The following is a 25,173-nucleotide window of genomic DNA, read 5'->3' as shown; positions in this document are numbered from 1 at the left end:
CGGTCCAGATGCAATACAAAATCTCAATTTACAATGCTATTCTTTTAGAATTATGTATGTAGCTCATTTTTCCCCATTGAACTAAAGCCTGTGTTCCTGGAACTCTGACCTCAAATACCTTTGGCTGAGGACCCACCAGGAAAAGTGGGTCTCTTTCAGTAAATCCAAAGAAAAGTGTGGAAGGGTCGGATAAGCCAGCCAGCATAACTGACCTCTTAGACTTTCATGCCAATAAAAGCCTCTCAGAGAATGCCAATGAATCTTCAAAGACTGTGTTAGAGACTGTGTTAGAGACAGACACACCACTGATAAGCAGATGTTCAGGCCACATGTTTCTGAGGAAAACAGAACTGGTTAGATTTGCTTGGAATATGAAACTAAAACTTTCCATATGAATGGATGGCCATTGAAATAACATGGTTTGTTTTTTCATTCATAACAGGAGAACTGTAAAATGTTATGGGTTAATTCAGGATTCACTTCGAAGATCATCAAATGCCTGTCAGTTCTATGTATCTCGTAATTGCATCTGATGTATATAATTTGAGTTAGCAAGAAAACCATGATTCTGGCCTTCTCATAATTCAGAGTAACTTGAAAGTTGGTGAGCTGATATAAAGGCAAATCAATGTGTGTTTTGTAAAGTTTGATACTTATAACTATTTCAGCTCATGAATAAACCACGAAAAACAACAGCTCCTCCCAGGAAGGTCATGCTGAAATAAAATTAGGAGTCCACGATTTTTCATAAATTGTAGAATTCAAAAATATATATAGTTATGCAGTTATCTGAAAAGTGGAAATAGTTGCCATCTAGTGAACGGGCAAGGGAATGGGAGAAGGGGAGGGGAAAAGTGCATGGAAGGGGGAGAAGTGGAAAGTGTGAAGCAGAGGAGAAACAGATAAATAACAATAAATAAATAATAAATAATAAAGGCAACAAACAGTTTTAGTCCAGCCAGCAATTTCCAGTGCTACGTTTAAGGCTGCAGACAGGGTAGGTCTGATAAGTGCACAAAGAAAAGGGGGGGGGTGTATGGGTACAGATACAGACCCCAGTGCAAGGGTGGCCCGGAGGCAGTGCGGGAGGATGGCAGGGTGAGCAGGTACCTGGGCCCGAAATATTGTTGGTATCTGAGGTCATTGTGAAGTTGATGCATGTTTCTTGTTGGTTCTGCCATTCGAAAAACAACTCCAGGTCCCGTTGGTCCCCTGCCCAAAGCATAAAAAAGTTGTTGATGGACCTGTACCACGCCTTGATTTTTTTTGGTAAATGGATTTTTCCCCGCGTATATCAAGCAACTTTCGAGTTCATCAATGAAGATTTGTCCCGTGTTCCTGTAAATAGAACGTCCCATCTACAATAAAAAAAGTTGTTCGCTAAGGCTAGTTTTATGCACTCCGTGATGAAATCAGATGGAACCGTTTTGTCCTCTTTTGTCTCTAGGTACCTGTGCATGAAGTTAATGCACTCCATTTGGGCGATACTAGTGTAAAATGCCTCCATGTCAAGTGTTACCAGCAGATCTTCTGCTGACAGTTCCAAAGTATCAAGGATGCGGATCATGTGTGTTGTATCCTGAATGTACGAGTGCATCTTCTGAACAACTTGTCTCAAGAAAAAATCAGTGTACATCAACAGGGTTTGAGAATGGAGCCAATGGCTGCCACAATCGGAATTCCTGGTGGATGGGTCGAATCTTTGTGCATCTTTGGCAAACAGTAGAAAGCCATGGTAATGTGGTTGTATTGTATTAAAAAGGCCTTCTCATCCATGTCAATCCACCCTTCTGTTTCTGATGACAGACTGCTAATCCCTTCGCAATTTCTAGCTGTTGGATCACAAGGTAATGTTTTGTAGAAGATTAAATTGCTAAATTGTTTCTTGATTTCTGTGTTGTCACATTCAATCCCCCATAATACCACACCATCCCCTTTGTCTGCTGGTTTGATAACAAAGAGATTATTCTCTGCCAGATTCCTCATAGCCCTTCTTTCTTCTTTGGATAGATTGTCCCTTTGTTTGTTTTTAGTGTTAACCAGTGTCCTCATCTCACGGAGGATTTTGTTTTAAAAACTGATTATCTCAGAGGAGACCATCGACAATAAAGGGGTGAAAAAAGAAGGTGGTTTCAGACCCGATATACTCTGTTTTTTTGATCATTGGCCATCTGAGTCACGAAAAAAATATTTTAGTCTTATGGTGCGAAAAAGGTTTTGCATATCAATTTCAGTTTTAAAGAGATCAGCCTTATTAGCTGGTACAAAGGTCAATCCTTTGCTTAGGACATCGGTTTCAGAGGCTGTTAATTCATGTGTACTCAAATTAAATATCGGCATTACCATGTCTGTGGTGGTGGTTGCAACTGGCGTGTTCGCATCCCGTGGCTCCCTGGTTGTTGAGTTCTCCCCCATCTGCCCAGATTCTGAAAAGGTGGGCCCCTTTGTGGATTTTCCCCTTGGTTGTTAGGTGGGCCATTATTTGACCCTGCATCACTACTGTTGGATGAAATAGAAAAGGTGGCATATTTCCTAAATGGTCATCTATTATGTGTACCCATACTGTTGCCTTGGTTTGTGTTACTCTGCGTAAAGAAACCAGTGACCAGATAGAGGCATGTGACCTCCTCTTTGTAGTTTTGGAAGTCTTTCTTCAGTTTCCATAATTTCTTGTTGATAGTAAAGGTTATAAATTTTCCCATGTCTTCCTCTATCTTGTCTACTAAGGTCTGTATGTCGGGTATTATTGACTCATCTTGGATTTTTTTATCAAGGTTAGCTAGTTCTTCTTTCTGTTTCTTAGCTTCCTCTTCTGCCATGGATATCCCCAGGATCACCCAATCCCGGGAGCATTTACTACCTACACCGCTAAAATCAGCCATGAATTTGGGGTTGTCTATAAACGCCCTTGGAATATTTTTTACTTGCAAGCCTTCCGGTATCACCCCCGACTTAAGGTATTCTACCATTAGCTGGCCATGAGATTCTGTGCGAATCAATTGTTTCTTTTTTTGAATAAGAAGATCTAAATCATTTGTGTTGGGTGGTGTGGCGATAGGCACTACTGGTGTGGGATGTCCTAATATCGACAGCAGATCGAAAAAAAACGTTTAAATTGTTTGTCTGAAAATGAGACTATGTTCACATTCTCCATGTCAAATCAATGTCTGCTCTACCAACCAAAGGTTTGTCCATTAACATCAGGTACAAAGAGCTAAATTGTCCTCATTTTAGGGGTTGTGTGGTTGAGGACTGAAACATTCAATATACACAATATACCACAAGAACAGCTTCCTCCCTTCAGGCTATAGGGTTGTTCTAAATATCCACCTGACACTTTCATAAACACATATTCAACATTAATTGAGATGAAGATACATGGATTTAAAAAAAATGTACATATTTTAATCTTTATAAAACACAATGAATGACAAATTTGTACTTAAAAATCTAAACGTATTTCACTGATCTAGTATAGATCGTGTGTCTAAAACTCAAGCAATATTTCATTCCGGTATATATGCATGACAAAAGAAAGTTTGTATTGTCAATCAATGAAAACAGATTAATCAGTCAATTAATCATGTGTCTTTCTAGTCCCTTTTCAAGGAGAGTCAATGTGTCAACACTCAACATGTGTTTCTAGAACCAATATTTAATTATTGAAATGCAATCAAAATAATATTATTTGCATCTCCCATTGGTGCTGTCTTCAGGACACTCTTTGTTTTCATCAAGTGGTGGCATTAAACATGTTGCATAATAAGGACATATTGCATTCCAATCAATCTAAAATCAAGTCATACATAACATTTTTCATGCCTGCGGTCCATGGGACTATCACAAGGAGGGTAGGTCCTCTGCAGTATTAGTCATCATTTATTCACTAAGACGTGTCTGTAATGAGGGTCCAGATAGGACCGATACTCTATACATCAATTGATATATTATTTAACAATTATATTAATTAACAGCAGCTAATCATAATCACAAGGACATTCAGTGGTTAATTATTCAAACAATTGGACCACACCCGAGAGCGGGAGACAGGGATTTAAAACTCAGAAAAACAGAACTAATATAGATTTACGACCTGAATACAGTGAAAGACGGCTTGAACGTCGCCATACAGTGGGGGCTATTTATTCACAAAGACGTGTCTGTAATGAGGGTCCAGTTAGGACCGATACTGTATACATCAATTGATGTATTATTTAACAATTGTGGGGAGCGTAACATTAGGCAAAATAGACCTAACCACACCATTCAGCTATGAGATAGGGCCTTGCCATGTGGCTCTTTCTCTCGTGTCTTTCAAAATATCAATGAGTCGACACATTAACAACAATAAGGGTGTATAAAGTCTGCTCTATTGCTGTGTAAACATAAAAATAACTCATTCCAAGATGGCGCCCACCAATATGAATCATTGGCTGTATATATAAACATGCACACAAGTCCGCTCTATTGTTGCGTATATGTAAAAATAACCATTCCAAGATGGCGCCTGCAAACACAAATCATTGATTGGGGATTTAACATGCCAGGCCCTTTGAGCATGTTAATCCTGACCACGTGATCGGCTTTGCATCGGTACCAATGGATGGAGCCACTAATAAACAGAGGGTCACAACAAGGATGACCGTATAGCCACGTCATTACGCAGTTTAGATCAAAGCAGATCATGTGACCGGCGAAGTGCCTGCAACTTTCGTGAGGACTGGTACATACGCTGAAGGAGAAGCAGGGAGATTTGGCATATTCGGGAAACAAAGGTAACATTAAAATATAGGAATGGAGAACCCGACCTTGGTTAGTAGTGGACAGGGAGCCCCATTAATCTATTACACTCTCGCCCTGATAGAACCTGGGATACTGCGGCTTCAAATACCGGGAGTCACGACTCATTCATCTTCCCCATAAGGAGCTGTTTAACAAGGAAACACCCGGATAGCATCAAAACGAAAAGGAGCAAACGTGTTACAGCCAGTAAGCAACAGACACTAGATAAAACAGTGGGTACGGACACCATTACCACTGATACTAACATGGTGCCCCCTTTTCCATTGTAGTTCCCATTCGGAATGATGACTAATACTGCAGAGGACCTCCCCTCCTTATGATAGTCCAATGGACCGCATTAAAAACGAGACAAGCAATCAATTTTACTGGTTTTGAAAAAAGTATTTAGCAGTAAATGAATTTCTAAAATGAGTAATTCTGTAGAGGTCATTCAAATTCATAAGCCCTCAATGTGACAGAAGTGGATCATATATTGGACCATGTAAGTTAGTGGGGCATTTACAAGCTTAATCAAGAGCTGGGTGTGCCGAGATGGTAGCTAACATTCACTGGGCAAGATTTATTAAAAATAGAAATAGAAGTTGATTGTGGTTGACTAAGTAAATACCAATGGAAGTAGATGCTTGTGCTTCAGTGGACTATTAGTCTTGAGACACTGTACTAGTTTATGTGATTAGTTTCCCTCATGCTAAAAAGAATGTTAGGTTCGTTTTTTTGTATATCCAGAGTCTAACAAAAAACAAAACTTGAATGATACATGGTAATAATGTAGTTTTATGTATGTCTTGATTTGAGATTGATTGGAACGCAATATATCCTTACTATGCAACACGTTTAATGACACCACGTGATAAAAACAAAGAGTGTCCTGAAGACAGCACCAATGGGAGATGCAAATAATATTATTTTGATTGCATTTCAATAATTAAATATTGGTTCTAGAAACACACGTTGAGTGTTGACACATTTACTCTCCTTGAAAAGGGAGTAGAAAGACACATGATTAATTGACTGAATAATCTTTCATTGATTGACAATTCAAACTTTCTTTTGTCATGCATATATACCGGAATTAAATAATGCTTGGGTTTTAGACACACGATCTATACTAGATCAGTGAAATATGTTTAGATTTTTAAGTACACATTTGTCATTTATTGTGTTTTATAAAGATTAAAATATGTATGTTTTTTGAAATCCATGTATCTTCATCTCAATTAATGTTGAATATGTGTTTGTGAAAGTGTCAGGTGGATATTTAGAACAACCCTACAGCCTGAAGTTAGGATGCTGTTCTTGTGGTATATTGTGTATATTGAACAACAGAGATCTGACAAAAAGAAAGGCTAACACCCAGGAGAGCAGATAGACAGGAGACCCTGAGACACCTGCAGGGGATTTCTGCCTGGAAGCTGGGAACCCTATCTGAGAGGGACCTGTGGCTGGAGGGACCTTGCTGTGAACAGAGACCAGAGGTGTGTGCTGCCTACCCATTCCCAAAAGAGGGCCTGACATCTGGCTGACCTCCTGTGCTGAGAATGGAGACCTCCTATGTAAGAAGTTATGTCCCCAAATCTATCCTTTGTGTTAGGAACTACCTGAATTAATCCTTTCCATTTAATTGTGGGTGAGGGAGTGAAAATGTTTAGACCCTTTCAACATTTAATTAAAGTTAATTCAATTGATTACCATAAAGAAAAGATGACAGGATGATTTTTGTTCACATTCGATACTAACACATTTCATGCCCAGTGTGTTACAGACATTACAGTCAATAAAGTAATTGGGTGACCCTATTTTCTTGTAACCCCTAACATCCTTACTGAAGAGGTGTGTCCTTAATCCCAAAATAAGAATTCATACAACTCTGCCTTTCGAGTGAATTTAGGATGTGAAAAAAAATGTTTCCCATGTATTTCCATTTATTCCCAAATCAGAATCCCAAATTCTGGCATTTCATTTGATTTTGTGTTCCCCAACGATTTTCGCATTGAGTTAATTTCCCAAACCTTGTCTTTCAAATAAAAAGCCCAAACAAAATTCCATTATATTCCCACTTTCTGTATTTGTATTTGTATTTTATATTTTATTTATTTATAAAGCGCACCAGGCCTAAATCAGTATTTCTGGACCTCGCATAGGCTGAGGATGTTCATTCATCACGCCTGAACTACGCCTGGCAGATTACACCACAAGGTTGTATACAATTCTCAACTATACCACTGCATAGGATATACAGTAGGGATTAATCCCATTATGAAACCACCATCCACTGATTTCCAGTGGAGAGTCTTAAGGCTCACCTCATTCTATCAAGATGTAGCACATAATGGATTGTTGCACTCTGTCCTGAGGAAGGTTGACTATACTAGTGGGACAAGGTGTTTCCCACCCACAGTGGACTACAACCGAAAAACCTGTCGACGACAGACAGACATATAACCCCTGCAAGAAAAACAGAGGGCTACATCTGAAAAAATATAAGCGTTTCAATATTCGAATTTCTAGTTTGGACTTTGTTATGGGGATAATAACACACCCATGAATGGAATATTTGTTGGTATGAAGATGGTGTATATCAGTTATGAATGAGTTATGAATGATGGGGAAAAAAATTGTTGAGCATTTTTCAGTATGTTTAATTTATATTTGATATATGAAATAAATACTATGTATTGTGAACATTTGACAATCTAGTTGAAAAGCTGTCACCTTTGTTCTATTGGTCCATTTTTGTTTATTCAGTATATACTCACCTGGAGGACCTTAGACGTACACCAGGTACCCTTTATTTACCAGAGATTTATTAATAAGCGGACTATGACATGATCGTATTGCTATTATTATTAATATTATTATTATATAAAGTTTTGACTTTGGAAGAACCATTAGGTGACTATTTGCGTCTGAACTCGAGTGCGTATGGGGTAGCACCAGCGTGTCAAGTTAATACCCATTTCTGAGCAATGTCAGAACTTTTTCTTTATGTGTTGATTTGAATAAGGAACCAGAGATCTTTATAATACATCACCATTTTCATTTTCTCTTTTTTCCTACTTCAAATCCCACCTACAAAAATGTCCTTTGATGACATTGTAATATTCATAAAATTGCGCCTTTTTTTCAGATGCTTATGGAATGCTAGTTTTCAGTAAGATGCAATATCTGGGAAGATGGTCGCTCCTGACGTGCATGCCTCGGACCCAGGAGGATCCTGCACATCACAATTTTGAATCAGCCTTCCATCCTTTCAAGGCCAATAAAGTGAGTGCTGTACAATGTGCTAATAGTAAACACTATATAAGACTGCTGATAATCATCAACAATCTGGCCTCATTTGCCATATACAAACCTGATATTTTTACTGTGATAAAGTTCAAACTTGATTATCTCTACTGTTTCTCAGAGGCAAAGGATACACATGTACCTTGTTTGTTGGCTGCAGTTCAACATTAAGAGTTCAGAACATATTTCACCAGGGCCGGTTCACTGCTTTTATGTTTTGGAACTTCTTCATCATCATGTGAGTGTGCAATTCTGGATTCCACTGGACAGATAACATGAAGCTATCATCGATTAAATATCTCCGTTTTAAATCTCGACTATTTCTATCGATCTGGTTTCAATTTAATATTTCATGTCTCTGAAATGACTTCTTCAAAATGCCAATCAGGAGTCAAAATCAAATACATTGAAGTATGAATTACATTTGATGTGTAGAATATAATTTATTTGCATCCTTTCAAAATAAGAGCAAGTATTCTATGATAGAATTTACACCATCTAAAAATCAGAACATTGTGGCTGTGTGTGAGTTCCAAAGGAACAATGGCAATTTAAGGTAAACAATATCAATCTCCTCGATCATGAAAGCAAAATATAATATAGTTACCCTTCAAAATGGACATCTGGAAAGAGAAAGTATCAAAAAGTAAAAACGGAAACATGTGCAAATACCGTCATGTGTGAGTTGTTTATATAAGAAGGTCTGGGTTCTGCAAAAGACCCTACATGGCACCATACTAGAAATGACAAACCCTTCCTGTGTGGGCAGTAAAACTTTAAAATTAGGAGGTTCACAAAAACTAGATTAAAAGATAAACGTTGAGGTTGTTTTACTGCTGGTCCACATAATATTACTTTCTAAGAGTTAGCATGTGTTGTTTGCAGAATCAGTTTACTTTTGGCTGAAATCCTCCCAATGCTGTCATTTCTTTCTATGCACAAACACTAAGGGGGTAATTCATGGAATCAAGCGCAAAAGTGGCGCACGCGGCTGGCGCACAAAGGGAACGTGCACTAGCTTTCGCCAGCCACGTGCGTCAAAACCCATTTTGATGCACAGCGTATTCATGTATTTAAACATCCGTAACCAGCCGTGGCGCAGTGTGATGTGGTGACCCTGCAGCAGCGCTAGTTACGCCCCCAACCCCGCCCCGTGCGCCAAAAACATCCGCACAAATCCCTTACATGGCGCAAAGGCCAGTGGATTAGCATACATCCCCCCAACAATGAAATCATGCTAAAAACGCCACTCAGCCCTAACACAACAACACAAACGCGTGTAAAACTCCTTGTGCACCCTTCGGAAACGCGTACCCCACTTGCGCCAGTCCAATCGCGTGTAAAACTCCCTGTGCACCCTACAGAATACACGTACCCCGCTCGCGCCAGGCCAATTGCATGTAAAGCTCCCCACGCACCCCTCGGTATACGTGTACCCCGCTCGCGCCAGGACAATCGTGTGTAAAACTCCCTGTGCACCCCTTGGAATACGCGTACGCCGCTCGCGCCAGGCCATTCTCGTGTAAAACTCCCTGTGCACCCCACTCGGAATATGCGTATTCCACTCAGCCCGGCCAATTACGTGTAAAACTCCCAGCGCACCCCTCGGAATACGTGTACCCCGCTCGCACCAGGCCAATCGCGTGCAAAACTCCCTGCGCACCCCTCGGAATATGTGTACCCCGCTCGTGCCATGCCAATCGTGTGTAAAACTCCCTGCGCACCCCTTGGAAAACGCATACCCCGCTCGCGCCAGGCCAATATCGTGTAAAACTCCCTGCACACCCCTCGGAATATGTGTACCCCGCTCGTGCCAGGCCAATCGTGTGTAAAATTCCCTATGCACCCCTCGGAATACACTTACCCCGCTTGTGCCAGGCACATTGCGTAGAAAAAGTCCCCCCTGTGGTGTGGGCTGGCTGCGGGGTATGACCAGGGGTTGTAGGGGTGTCCCCCGTGGTGTGGGCTGCCTGTGGGGCATGGTCAGGGTGGATGGAATGCCTGCAGGGCATGGAGAGGGTGGATGGGCTGCCTGCGGGGAATGGTCAGGGGTGATGGGCTGCCTGTGGGGCATAGGGAGGGTGGAGGGGCTGTCTGCAGGGCATGGGGAGGGTGGATGGGCTGTCTGCGTGGCATGTTTAGTTGTGATGGGCTGCCTGCGGGGCATGGGGAGGGTGGATGGTCTGCCTGCGGGGATTGGGGAGGGTGGATGGGCTGTCTGCGGGCATGTCCAGGGTTGATGGGCTGCCTGCGGGGCTTGGTTAGGGGTGATGGCCTGCCTGCGGGGCATGGGGAGAGTGGATGGGCTGTCTGCGGGGCTTGGGGAGGGTGGATGGGCTGTCTGCGGGCATGTCCAGGGGTGATGGGCTGTCTGCGGGGCATGGTCAAGGGTGATGAGCTGCCTGCGGGACATGGGGAGGGTGGATGGGCTGCCTGTGGGGCATGTCCAGGGGTGATGGGCTGCCTGTGTGGTTGGGTCAGGGGTGAATGGCTGCCTTTGGGGTATGGGGAGGGTGGATGGGCTGTCTGCAGGGCATGGTCAGGGTCGCTTGGATGCCTACAGGGCATGGGGAGGGTGGATGGGCTGTCTGTGGGGCATGGTCAGGGATGATGGGCTGCCTGCGGGGCATGGGGAGGGTGGATGGGCTGTCTGTGGGGCATGTCCAGGGTTGATGGGCTGCCTGCGGGGCTTGGTTAGGGGTGATGGCCTGCCTGCGGGGCATGGGGAGAGTGGATGGGCTGTCTGCGGGGCATGTCCAGGGGTGATGAGCTGCCTGCAGGGCATGGTCAGGTGTGATTGGCTGCCTGCGGGGCATGGGGAGGGTGGATGGGCTGTCTGCGGGGCATGTCCAGGGGTGATAGGCTGCCTGTGGGGAATGGTCAGGGGTGATGGGCTGTCTGCGGGGCATGGGGAGGGTGGATGGGCTGTCTGTGGGGCATCTCCAGGGGTGATGGGCTGCCTGTGGGGCATGGTCAGGGGCGATGGGCTGCCTGCGGGGTATGGTCAGGGTGGATGGGCTGCCTGTGGGGCATGGGGAGGGTGGAGGGGCTGCCTGCAGGGCATGGGGAGGGTGGATGGGCTGTCTGCGGGGCATGTCAGGTGTGATGGGCTGCCTGCGGGGCATGGGGAGGGTGGATGGTCTGCCTGAGGGGCATGGGGAGGGGGATGGGCTGTCTGTGGGGCATGTCCAGGGGTGATGGGCTGCCTGCGGGGCATGGTCAGGGGTGATGGGCTGCCTGCAGAGCATGGGGAGGGTGGATGGTCTGCCTGCGGGGCATGGGAGGGTGGATGGGCTGTCTGCGGGGCATGGTCAGGGGTGATGAGCTGCCTGCGGGACATGGGGAGGGTGGATGGGCTGCCTGTGGGGCATGTCCAGGGGTGATGGGCTGCCTATGGGGTTGGGTCAGGGTTGAATGGTTGCCTGCGGGGCATGGGGAGGGTGGATGGGCTATCTGTGGGGCATGTCCAGGGGTGATGGGCTGTCTGTGATGTTGGGTCAGGGGTGAATGGCTGCCTGCGGTGCATGGGGAGGGTGGATGGGCTGTCTGCAGGGCATGGTCAGGGTCGCTGGGCTGCCTACAGGGCATGGGGAGGGTGGATGGGCTGTCTGCGGGGCATGGTCAGGGATGATGGCCTGCCTGCGGGGCATGGGGAGGGTGGATGGGCTGTCCGTGGGGCATGTCCAGGGTTGATGGGCTGCCTGCGGGGCATGGTTAGGGCTGATGGCCTGCCTGCAGGGCATGGGGAGAGTGGATGGGCTGTCTGCGGGGCATGTCCAGGGGTGATGGGCTGCCTGCAGGGCATGGTCTCGGGTGATGGGCTGCCTGCGGGGTATGGTCAGGGTGGATGGGCTGCCTGCGGGGCATGGGGAGGGTGGATGGGCTGTCTGCGGGACATGTCCAGGGGTGATGGGCTGCCTGTGGGGCATGGTCAGGGCTGATGGGCTGCCTGCGTGGCATGGTCAGGGTGGATGGGCTTCTGTGGGGTGCATGTCCAGAGTTGTAGGGGGCTCCCCTGTGGTGTGGGCTGCCTGAAGGGGGTGCATGTGGCTCCTCACTACACAGGTGCGCTTTTCATGCGATTCCGCTGGCACGACCGGGGTACGTGTATTCTGGGGTGCAAGAGGAGTTTTACACGCGATTCCGCTGGCGCGAGCGGGGTACGCATATTCCAGGGTACGCAAGTGTGCTTTACACGCCAATTGGCAGTGCGGGCCCTCCCGGGTGTGCCCTCCCCATTCCCCACAGGCAGCCCACACCACAGGGAACCACCCTACACCCCTGGGCATGCCCCGCAGCCAGCCATTCACTCCTGGGCACGCCCTTCAGGCAGCCCATCACCCCTGGACATGCCCCGCAGACAGCCCACAACACCAGGGGGATCCCTGCAACCCCTTACCATGCCCTGCAGGCAGCCCAACACCCATGGACATGCCCCGCAGGCAGCCCACATGCCACCATGCACTTGTGAGCCCCAACACATGTCCTCCCCCACCAGTGACAGGCACCTGCCAGCAGGCCACGGCACATGTCCCCCCACCCACCCCAATTGACAGCAACCTGCCGCAGGCCCCGACACATGTCCCCCCACCCCACCCCCATTGACAGGCACCTGCCAGCAGGCCATGACACATGTCCCCACCCCCATTGACGGGCACCTGCCAGCAGGCCACTACACATGTCCCCTCCACCAGTGACGGGCACCTGCCAGCAGGCCCTGACACATGCCCCCCCCACCTGTGATGGGCACCTGCCAGCAAGCCCCGACACATGTCTCTCCACCCGACCCCCATTGACGGGCACCTCCCAGCAGGCCTCGACACATGTCCACACCCACCTGTGATAGGCACCTGCCAGCAGGCCCCAACACATGTCCCCCCACCAGTGATGGGCACCTACCAGCAGGCCCCAGCACATGTCCCCCCACCCTACCCCCATTGACGGCAACCTGCCAGCAGGCCCCGACACATGTCCCCCCAAACATCACGTCATAACAAGACAGACCCATGGCCCTAACGCCAATCCAAATCCCACCCCCGACACCCCAGTACAAACATGCAACCATCCACTGCACCCACTCTCTAGTAAATTAGCCATGCCATGAGAGTCTGTATGCCCATGAATAAATGTCCTACAGAGCCACACAGTGGCAACACATGACTGAGCCAATGCTCATAGAGACATGCACGAAACCAATGAGAGAAGACCACACAATATAGATGCAATAAATGTATTAAATGTAACATGTAAACTCAAAATCAAAATCAGTATGACAAAAAGAAATCAAATCCAAGAAAAAGGTGAGATCCATGAAAAGCCAAATGAAAAGTGGTCCATCGCCAATGTCCAAGAAACGAAATCCAAAGGTCAAACAAAAAAAAAACATTACTGCATGGGTCCAAAAAAAATAAAGAAAGTATGTACATGTCTGCAACTATTCACAAAGAAATTCACAAGGGTCCATGAACCCCAGAAGAAAGAAAACCTATACAAAAACCAATTAAAAACATAACTATGTACAAAAAGGTGGAGCAAAGTCCAGGCACTCCAAATAATAAAAAATAAAAGGAAACCTATATCTAAAGAACTATGTACAAAGGCGGCGGGGCCTGTCCCACGGCTCACTTGGTGATGTTCTGGCCCAGGGCATCATCGAACTCCACGTCGATCATCCAGAGGCGGGCATGTTCCCTGGCCTCGAGGTCTTGCAGGGATGCAGCCATGGTATCCACAAACTCCCTGCGAGTTTCCTTGAGGCACTCAGCCCGCCTCAAAGCCCGGTTCATGGAGTTCTGCACCATGGCCATCCTGAGCCATGCCCTCTCTGCCCGCGGCCACTCTGCATCTATCTGCTGGCCCAACCGCTGCCACACGGAAGACACTCCCAGTACTGGGTCCTCCTGCCCCTCGGCTGATGCCTGCCCCCAGGATGTTGAAGTCCCCAAGCCATGATGACTCCCACGCTGAGCCTGCTGCTGCCTCCAATGCAACTGCTTCTGGCACCACGACGGCATACAGGCTGATGGAATCCCCTGGTGCTGTTGTGCATGTGCCCTGCTTGTTTATGTCTGCACGTCCTCCATTTGCTAGGGTCCAGTTGGTGGGGTAGCCACCCCTGCTGGACCTCCGACTCCCGACTGTGGCAGGGATGTGTCCTCTACCATCCTGGCCGCTGGCTCAGAGGCAGCTCCACATGGGGCCCAGGTGATACTTGGGTGGGAAGATGGCACGGAGGAAAACTGGTGCATAGGGGGGTCAGTAGAGGAGGGGGTCGCAAGAAGATCCAGCACACGGAGGAACCCAGTGCCTACGACCCGTCCTAGTAGGTCGACTTGCCCATACAGGAATTCAAAATGACGTGCATTGTCCTGACGAGAACCCTGCACGACATCCCGGATACCATGTGCATGCAACGTCAACCCAGCTAGGACAGGCTCAACCCGGTCACGGATTGCCACATCCACAGGGAGAGGAAGGCCAGTTGTTGTTCGCGCATCCCCTCCCTGAAAACAGTTCTGGACGAAGGCATCCCTGCTGGTGCTGGATGATGCAGTCACAGGAGCGGGGACAGGATTACACACAGGCACATCCACAGCAGCCTGTGCTGCCTCCTGTCCCTGTCCCTGGACTGCACCACTAGCCCCAGTGGGAATCCCCCCTTCCAGGCCGTGTATGTGGGGCTGTCACAGCCTCCTCTTCAACCAAACCCCCCACCAACCTAGATGACTTTGTGCCGTCTTCCTCGATAGGCCCCTGTGGGGGCTCAGCTGCCCCTTGTGCTGCCGAGGAATCCACCTCCAACCTCCGCCCCTTGGAACTTCCCTCGGCAGCTGCGGCCATGGATGCGGCACCAGACTCCTCACTCCCGGAAGATATGATTACCTGGTGGGGGGAGCTGGGCCTTGCGTCTCCGGCTGGTGGTGGCATCCCTGCTGCTGTGCTCCACAGCACCGTCTCCGCCCTCTTCATCAGTCGATGCTGCAGACAGGGAGAGATAGAACACAGGCATCAGGGCACTGTACAATGGTCTGATACACACATGACAGTTGCACATGAGTGTCAAACATCACAGATGGCATCACATTCCCCAACACTCATGTCATTTGAACCCACACACATACACAAATTAACAGGAACCCTGCAGCAGGCAACAGCATCCATACACATGCAACTGCATGAACATCCCAAGGTTGGCATGACGTCACAAGCAACATGGGGAGTGCCGAACACAGGCACACACGCCGCCAGACAGACATGCATCTGTACATCTCCACCACCAGTCACAGTGCAATAATTGGCAACTATCTCACATCTGCCAATCGGGTACCCAGATGTCTGGGACACATGCATCCATGGTCTCTCACTGTCACACACATGCCAAACAGACACACGCACATGTACACCGTGCACGTACATGAAGGTGGGACCAGCATCCATGTGTCACACAACAAACATGGCAGAGTACACACCCAGACATCCAAACATGCGTGCATCAACACATGCAGTTGTGCATCATGCATAGGAATACATACACCACTGATGAGCACCAAACATGACTTGTCACACATGCAGCACAGGCCTGTCCCTGCACACAGACATCCATACATGGGCCATGTCAGACATATGTCTAAGCTGCACACTCCTGCCACACTCAACATGCACTGTCTGGAATTTGAAAGGCCAGACACTCACCGCTCGACTCCAGCGCGGGTCTGCCTCTCTAGGACCTGGTGGCGAAGCACTGGATTGATGTGTTCCAGGACCCTCATCTGGTCGATGGTAATTTGGATCTGGTGTCCATAAGCAAGTGCATAAGTGATGTGATGCATGCAGGCATTTCCCTCGGCACGGGTGCAGAGTGCATCCACACGTGTAAAAACAGCACGTCCACATGTGAATGCATGTAATTCGAGGAAAGGATAAAGCGCGTAAGTGACGTGATGTGTGCGGGTGTTTCCCTCAGCACGGGTTAAAGGTGTGCATGGCCCAGCAGTTCGCTGTACATGCTTTCGTGGAGACTGACGCGTGTGTTGGTACTTCTTGTTGTTTCACATGCCATCCCTTCACAGCAGATCGAGGACGTACCTCTTCTTTTGGCAGGGGTCTTGTCTACGCATATTTTTCTTGTGCACGCTAGTCAGATCGTGAGTCGTGCACGCTATTTTTCCCACTGCGGGTCCCCCTGTGTATTGCTTATCCCTTTTTGAGGTCATAGTAGCCTGTGTGTCCCACACGTACGTGATTTTTGTGTCCCTGGGTGCCACCGCATACTGCGGGAGGTTAATTCCACACACGTGGGCTACCGGGGGTTGCGTGCACGGTTTTATTGCAGATTTGGGGTGCCTGAGCGTTGTGTGACCCGTCATTTTCTCACAGGGGTCACATACAGTCTTGCAGGAGCACAGGGGTGCTATTTGCATCACATACCCCGCACCCTTCATCCCCAATTGCCAGGACTATTGTTGTGTGCACCTACCCTTGGCGCTAGTAGATCTGTGTCATGGTTGGGAGGCCACAAAAGGTGAGGGGCGCCTCAGTTGGGTGTCCTCCTTGTGGTGGGCGTGGTCAGGGATGTGGCCAGGTTGACCATGGAGTAGGGGGAGTCCAGGGTGGCCAGGGTGGCTGCAGAGGGGGAAGAAGCAGGGGTGCGCCACTTTGGCAGGATGTTCTGCCATGTGTTGGTACAGTCATGCCACCACCCCCTCTGGTGCCGCGAGATGCAGCTCTTGCATCTGAGCCTGGCGCCGATGTGACCCGGCAGTCAGTTTCATCTACTGCCACTGGCCCAACGGTAGTGCTAGCTGCAGGTGCAGCTGTGGCGACCACAACACAGGCTCAGGGTCGGCCAGCGCGATGCGTTGGCACTTGAGAACTCCCAGGCTGAATTCCAGGTGGTCAGGAGGCACAAGCAATGTGCGCGCAGGGATGCTCTTACCGAGGCTAATGTCCCTGGGGCAGTGTTGTCATCTGCTGCCCTGAGCAGCCGGGTGTTGGCAACTGCATGGGCAGATCCAGCCAACACCACCCCGGCTGTGAGTCTGCCAGCCAGGACGGTCTCGGTCACATACCTTGGCACAGCGGCTGTTGCTGCACTGGGTCCTGTCAAGAGCACCCAGCAGCTACTGACGCAAGTCAGGGCTTCTCTCCTAGTTCCACCTGCCACTCCCTTGGTCCAGTCCACCAGTGCCACTGCCCCTACTGATCAGGGTGGCATTTGCCAGTCAGGGTCCATACCACTGCCCAAGAGGAGGAAGGTTGCTCTTGGGCATGAAGCTGGGACCCCAGACATGGCTCCGGCCTCCAGCATGTCGAGGAAGAAGCCTTTCAGCAAGCAGGAACTGGACTTCCTTGTGGGCTATGTGTTGGAACACGAACGCAATATGCTAATGGACCCAAATTGCCATACTACGCCTGCCCAGTGTTGGGAACACTGGAAGCATGTTGCGGATGGTGTTAGTGCATTCGGATATGAGGCGCGCACAGCTCAAGACTGCAATAGGCGTTGGGATAGCCTCCGATACTGTGCTAAGCAAAAGCATGCCTCCAATTATGCCATGACTCGGGTGACTGGCAGTGGGCCACCACCTGAGGAGGAACAACTCACTCCGCACTAGGTGATTGCTGCGGAGTTCATCCCTGCACAATTGATCTAAGTAGTGGGAGAGATGCAGGATTATGATGCCCCGTCCGGTGAGTGTTGTTGTGTGTTTGTCCAGCCATGTGTGGTTTGCTTGTGTGATTTGTTGTGCTTGACTGGCACTACATGCTATTTGTACATGGTTCTCATGTGCGAGTCATGCAATGCTTCACTAATGCGTGCCTGTTGTGATGCATGCTGGACAGTTGAAGCAGACGGGGACTATCCTCATCACCACACATGCACCCTACTCACATGCTAGTCACCCGGCTGCCCCCCTGGTCCATGTTCCAGCTTGCTGACCTGGCTGCATGTAGCCTGTGGTGTCTTTCCACTCAGCACTCGGACCATGTCATTGCATGACTGACATGCATGTGTGTTCAGCCTGCATGCGAGTACTCCATGCGTGCATGCTTCCTTGCCCCTGCCCCCCCTGCACCTCAATTTAACCATGGCACTGGTGGGTAACATGTTGGACTACTGCAATGGCACGCTCTTGTGTACATGCACACTTCCCCCTGCCAACCTGCCAGACACATACTGTGGGGTACATCCTTTGTCCTTGATGCAGGGTGTCTCACTCGGACTGTGCAGATGGCAGATGCTCCCCGGGACGTGAGTGCCCATTCATGCTCCATGTGCATTCCATGCATGCCCCTATGTGTCCTTGGCAGGATGATCATTGTAGTACGTGTCCAGGATTACATACGTATCATGGCATTTGGTCATCAATTCCATGCTCACTCTGGCTCAGTCCTGCATCACACTCATGTTTAGGGTGTCATTGTCTGTGTGGGCACAGGCCTCCCCCTGTTGCAGGCCTGCTGAATCTGTTCAACTGGCGTAGTGCCTTCTGCATGAATGGGTGTACTACTGAGGGTTCATCATGTGTCCTGCTTACTGTCCCATTCTCATCTGCTGTGGTGTCAGTTGACTGAGATGATGCAATTGATGCTAGCCAACACTGTCTGCCAATAAACAATTCTCTGGTCAACCTTTCATTGCCATGCAATGCCTCCTTGCATGTTCACGAAGGGGGGGGGATTAACTGTAGCCATGCAACCCACATTGCACATAATGCCTGAACTTGCCCTTACACTGCCGTCATGTTTAGTGATTGACATCATAACGTACTTGTTGATGTAGATTGTTCATAACATACACAAGTTCTGCACCCACCCACTTCTGAGCCATATTACACCATTCTACATGCTTAATCACTGCTGCAATGTCAAAGTGACCTGGCATGTATGTTCAGATTTTCATCCCTTCACTGTTATGAAACGCACTAGCACAGGTGCATCCTGTGACACATGTACTCTGTATTGGAACACCCTAGCAGGTGTTTAGCAAAGTTGATTGGTCAATCTGCGGGCTATACTAGCTGGTATAGGCTGCAGATTGATTATAGCCTCCCAATCGGGTTGTGATGACTGTGGAGCTGCCTGCACGTGTGTATGTGTACACTTTCACATACATCAAAGCAAGCAGCGTTGAAGCTGCTTGCTTTGCTGTATAGGATGCTGTTCATATACACCACACGGGTGTATATGAACACGGGTATATTTGAACACTTTCACATATACATATGCAAGCAGCTTCAACGTTGTGTTGTGCAACATTGCAGCTACTTACTTAGGTGTGTATGAAAGTGTTTATTTACACATGTGTTCTGTGCAGCTTTTTTGTTGAATAACTAATATGTTGTTATTTTACGTAAATGCTGCTGAGATTTCAGCATTGCACCCGTTATGTTCAACAGGCACAATCCTGAAGGTGCACTGTCATGCAGTACGTGTACGCCCAGGCCCACTTAGCAAATCTGGTGGAGCCTGGGCGTGGTGATTTGACACACTAAATAATGTTTTTTGGCATATTCAATGCACAAAGTACTGGATCAGGTCCTGAAGGGTGTTCTCGAGGCTTCATGGACCGGCAGCTCAGACCGTACTGGGTGGTATGGTCCCTCATACCTCGTTGTAGGCCCTCGCTTTGCTCGGGACATTCACTATGTCTTCAGGGCCCATGACGCCCGGTACGGGCCGAGCTGCAGTTGGATGAAGCTATATTGGTGATGATGATTTAGTGATGCATGTGAACATGCATATTACGTGTGTCATGGTGTGTTTTGATTCACTTGCAGCTGTGACCATTTGGCTGTTCAAACAGGCTTATGCCACGTGCCATTTCTTTGTTGCCATCTGTCATTTCTGCCTGTGATATGTGCCTGCCAGAGGTGGTGTGTGATAGAGGTGATATACTACATTCAGTACATGTGTAGGCTGCGCAATTTACATGCATCCATTTCTGCTTTCGGGTTGCCATTGCATATCAATGCCACTGGATGTACGCCGGAATTTGAGTTGTGTGTGACATGTCTGCTTCATGTGTTGCCTATCGATGTGATGTCTATGTGTGGGTGGGTTATGTGCTGCTCACATGTGTACTAATGTTTGTTTTGTTCACGTTACAGGTGATGACGCAATGGAGCCAGAGGATGGTGATGTCATTTCAGACACAGGGTTGCTATTGCATCAGCAATCCGGCACAAGTGGGGGTTAAGGGGTGGTAGACAACGAGAACCCAATTGTGCTCCAGACCATCGTGTCCAAGGCTGGCAATCAGTCAAGCTCTGATGATCCCTCTGAGCACAATGTTGGGTTGGATGCGCATCATGTCCATTTGTTGCCAGTGAGTGATCCTGATGTGGATGATCTTCTGTCCACGACACCTGCACTGAGGGGCCAGACAGTGTTGGAACGTCCGCCTGTGGTGGTTCTGGATGCACGGTCACACTCCATACCAGTTGCTGATGTGCCTGGGTCCTGCAGGTGTGATGTCCGGCAATGCGGTGGCCATGCGCCACGGGGGAATACTGAGTGGGAGCAATCCATGTATGCCAGTTCACAGCAACAGGGGGCAGGTATTGATAAGATCGCTCAAGGCATGGAACGTGTGGCCCAATCTGTGCTCCCCATGATAGGCAGGTGGAGCTCCAGCAGCAGGCAGCGCAGTCCATGTGCTGCTCACTCAGGCAGGGCATGGCAGCCTCAAACATGGTCTGCCGGGCTGAAATGGTGTCTCTGCATAAAGCACTTGCTGCTCAAGCAGAGGCACACAGGGAGGCCCTGAAGGAAGAACACCGTGAGGTGCTGCATGCTGACCTACGTGCTGACCTATGTGCCATTGTCACACAGGATCAGGCTTAACAGTGGAAGGACAAGCTGCGAATAGGCATGGTCAGGCAACTGTGCCACATCCACCTTCTGATTTCCATCCAGAGGGGGAGTAGGACGACGACTTATCTTCCACACAGGTCGGGCCGTGCAGGCTTTGAGTCCATTGAGTTTTTTTTTATCTCAACATCATCTCATGTTGGTGTTGAGGTGCACCCTGTACCTCCCCCCTCCTGGGTGAAAGCCCCCCACCCCGGGTTGTATGTGGCTATTTTAAAAAAATAATAATATTGTTTGTCTATTGTGCATTCATGTGACGGTGTGGGGCTTTGTGGCTTTTGAAAGCATCCACTGTGTGTTCCAGCTGGGCCCATACAAGCTTGTCTCGTGTATGTGTTTGTGGCTTGGGGTCCAGACACATAGGCCACTTCTTCTTCCCCTTTCCATGGGCTTGCAGGGATGGTTCAGTGTGACAGCAAATAACACAAGGGCATTGGACTTTTGTCATATCTGTGGCCAGTCTGCTGTACTACTTGTGTTTACACCCCTATTGGGGATTATGAATGTTTTCTCCACGGCATGTCTGCAATCAATGTTGGTGAGTACATTTTTGAACTGTGCATTTATTGAAGTTGATTGTGATATTTTTTCATTTCTTGCCTGTATACATGCTTGATGCACTTCATGCTGTAGACAGTAGCCTGCACCCATTAGCTGTCAAAGCCACACTGATGGTGGGAGTGGGTCGGGTGATGACAATGTCAAGTTGGTACGTGTTAGGTTAAGCCCCTGGGAATTGTGGCGAAGGTGGAAGCATTGGGAATGTGACCCAAGAACCACGACTCACGGTCCAGTCCTCACCTGAGATGTCCGCCTAGACTACTTCTACGCTCCGTTCCATTTGGACGGCACGTTGTATCTGTCTCCCCTCTTGGACTTTGCTGCTGCATGACAGCGCCGTTCTCCTACTGGACTACAGCTTGTTTACTCGTTTTTCACACTCTGGTGCCTTTGGTCCCTGTTTTTCTTCCTGCTACTGTCCTTGTTGCAGATCGATCCGCACGTCTCTCTGGCAGTTATTTCCACTGCCTCGGTTTGCCTCGGTACACTTCTGTACCACAGAATCTCTCTCTCTCTTGCTCCTATCTTTCATCTATTCCATCCATACCTTTATGTTGACTTTGGCCTTTTACCAAAGCTATTCAACTGTTCTGGCTCTTAACTCGCTATCAGCTGTTTCCGGCAATCTCGCATTCACTCTGCCTTTCTAGACTTGTGCTGTCTCTGCCTTTCTCCGTTCATGCTATCAAGGATTGACTGGGTTTCAGCTCAATCATCCAGTTGTGCCAGGCTCCTTGGTTATTTTCTACTCAAGTTTTGGCTCTACTCATCAATTGTGGCATCCTCATTGATTATTGTCTACTCAAATTCCTACCCATCCTGTTGAACCATTCTACAACTGTGCAACCTTGGAGGTTATTCTATCATTCAGCTTGGACATGCACTTGGCCATATTCTACAACTTCAAGTCATCTACTGGAGACTCTTCCAGGGTTTTTTGGCGCCTTGAGGCTTTTTCCCTGGTTTGGGGGTTTGGCTCATTGGAGTTCTCTGCAATTTGGTATTTTTACCGGTCAAGGTGGCCTCTGAGGGAGCTAGACCCTATTTACACGAAAGGAAGAACAAAAAAACCAAGGGGAAGGGGGATCCTGAAGCCAGGTAGAAATAAGAAGCCGACGGACCCCAGAACCAGTGCTTCTCGAGGTCAAGGTGATGAGGAAATGAGGGAGAGGCTTTTGTTGTCGCACAGTATGCTTGGGCTACAGTGATCGGTCACTGTCTGACATTGTCAATGTGGGGTACTATGTACATGATGTGTTCTGCTGATCAATGGATGTTCCTGTGTTGGGTTTACTTTTCAGGTGTCAGGGGATTGCTGTGGTTTGACACACTGGGGTGTCCACACGGGCAATGTTCACATGTGATGTGTACAGGACACTGAGGGTCACTTAATTTTTAAAAATGTTTATTTTGTAAACATTTGAAAGGTTCAATGAATTTAACTAACCAAATAAAAAAAATAAAAAATTGAGTGTATGTCCCTACTGACACACATACGTAGACAATGCTCCACACACATACAACCACCCATCCATGCCGACACGTGCACACAGATTTCCTTCTCTGCCATGCTGTGTCTCTGCAGTGCATGATCACTTATAATTTTTGGATCGTGCACATGCGTCACTGGGTAATTTTAGTTGCTTGTCATTTTTATATGATGCTCAAGGTGTATCCCCAGCACAATGGCCGCTCACTGTGCTGTGTGCTGAGTGGTGTGTTGCAGGGGACACACACAGAACACGGTTTTGGGATTTGTGGATTTGGATTGGCCAATGTGCTTGCCAACAGGCATTCTGCCTTTTGTTTGTGGTACCGCTGGTGGCATGCTTTTGTGTTTGACTTTGTATGTGTGGGAGGTTGTTGGTCAGTCATTTCATCTGATTCCATGTCAGGTGTGATTGTCTCAGGCCTGTTTCCATTTGTCACGTGGCACTTCATAACTAATTTGTCATGTGGTGTGCATTTGGTTTGAAATTTTGCTGTTGCATGCCATGCGAATGTGTGGCCGACGAGGGTAATGGGGGTTGGGAGGGTTTGGGTGACATACCAGTGATTTTCATGGCCTGTTTTGCAGGGTGGGGGTTGATATGCACCTTGCATGTGTTCCTTTTGGTCACATCGATTGGTTATGTTTAAGTAGCTAGGGATCCACACAATGTAGCACTTCTGTAGTAACATTCTCAGGGTGGTAAGGTTGTGACAGTTGACTGTCGCTTTGTCATCATCGATTGTCACCTGGTATGTGCCATGCCTGTGTGCACTCCACAGGGGTGGGAGTTTAGGTGAAAAATGTGGCCACAAGCTGGATCTGGGCTACCTCACCACGTGCCCTTTCCCCTCCCATGAGCAGCACCTTTGCATGTGGTTGGGAATGTGGGGGCACCACCATGTCCACCGGTACGCCCCGCCGTGTTGCAACATTGTGCAGGACACATGCTGCCAGAATGATCCTGCACACTACTGGGGGTGCATATAGTAGTTGCCCGCCAGAGCGGTCAAGGGAGCGGAAGCGTGACTTGAGCACTCCGAATGTGCGCACCACTATGCCCCTGGTTGCAATATGGGCTGTGTTGTATCTTACCTGGGGTGCTGTGGTGGGGTTCCATATTGGCGTCATCATGTGGGTGCTCAGAGGGTAGGCACTGTCCCCTGGGGAGGTGAAGATGGTTGTCATTAGTTGGGTTTGTGTATTTGTCTGTGTGTGACATGCATGCATGTGCACAGACATTTGTACTCACCAATGAGCCATGTGTCGTCATGCTTCCCAGCTTCCAAGTCCCGGGCAGACATTCTGTACATGAAACTGTCATGGGTAGACCCAGGATAGTTTGCATATACAGAGGTGATGATTCCCTTGTCATCACATACAACCTGCAAGTTCATGGAATGCCAGTGCTTGCGGTTGCGTTAGATGTGCTCAGTGGCCCTAGGTGGACGTAGGGCCACATGGGTGCAATCTATGGCATCGAGCACTTTGGGGAAATGGGCCACCCTGTAAAAGTCCAGGACACGTGCACAGACTTCCATGAATCGCTTGCTGGATGTTTCTCGCTTGCACCACCGATTTCGGCGCACAATTATTCCATGAATCGGCCTCTAAGGCTGTTTTTTAATAGTGAAAATAATATCTGTTTTTTCCTATAGTGCTACATGCTGTATTCCTCCCTATTTACCACTGTAATAGTAGTGATTAAAATGATCCCATTTGATGGTACTCGATGTATCGACCTAAGAAGGATAAAGGGCTGAGTCGGCTCACTCAGGATGTTCCTGCTGCCCAATTTGAGATGCAAGCGGGTACTTCATTGAGCTATCAGCCCGGATTTTGGAAATGTTCACTACTAAACATACAACATACAACTCTGATGACTGTAGTAAGTTAAGGGAATTGCATGTAGGTGAAGTTCTTGTATCAGACAAATGTGCTTCACTTGGCCTGACAGGTTTGAATCCTTGTAGGGAGGGCTGACTTAGCTTGCCTTAGGTTTATAAAATGTGTACAGTGAAAAAAGCTAGTTAATTACACACTGGTCCCAATCTGATAGCTCAGAATACATCATTAATGGCAAGTTGTAGTCACATTACAGGCCATCTTTTGGCTTTACCACACCTCCTCTCTTTCATTTTGACACTTTCCTTACCTTTCTA

This window comes from Ambystoma mexicanum, chromosome 3p (genome assembly GCF_040938575.1).
Source record: "Ambystoma mexicanum isolate Mex_15411 chromosome 3p, UKY_AmexF1_1, whole genome shotgun sequence".
Classification (NCBI taxonomy): domain Eukaryota; kingdom Metazoa; phylum Chordata; class Amphibia; order Caudata; family Ambystomatidae; genus Ambystoma; species Ambystoma mexicanum.
Note: the sequence above shows the minus strand (reverse complement) of the source record.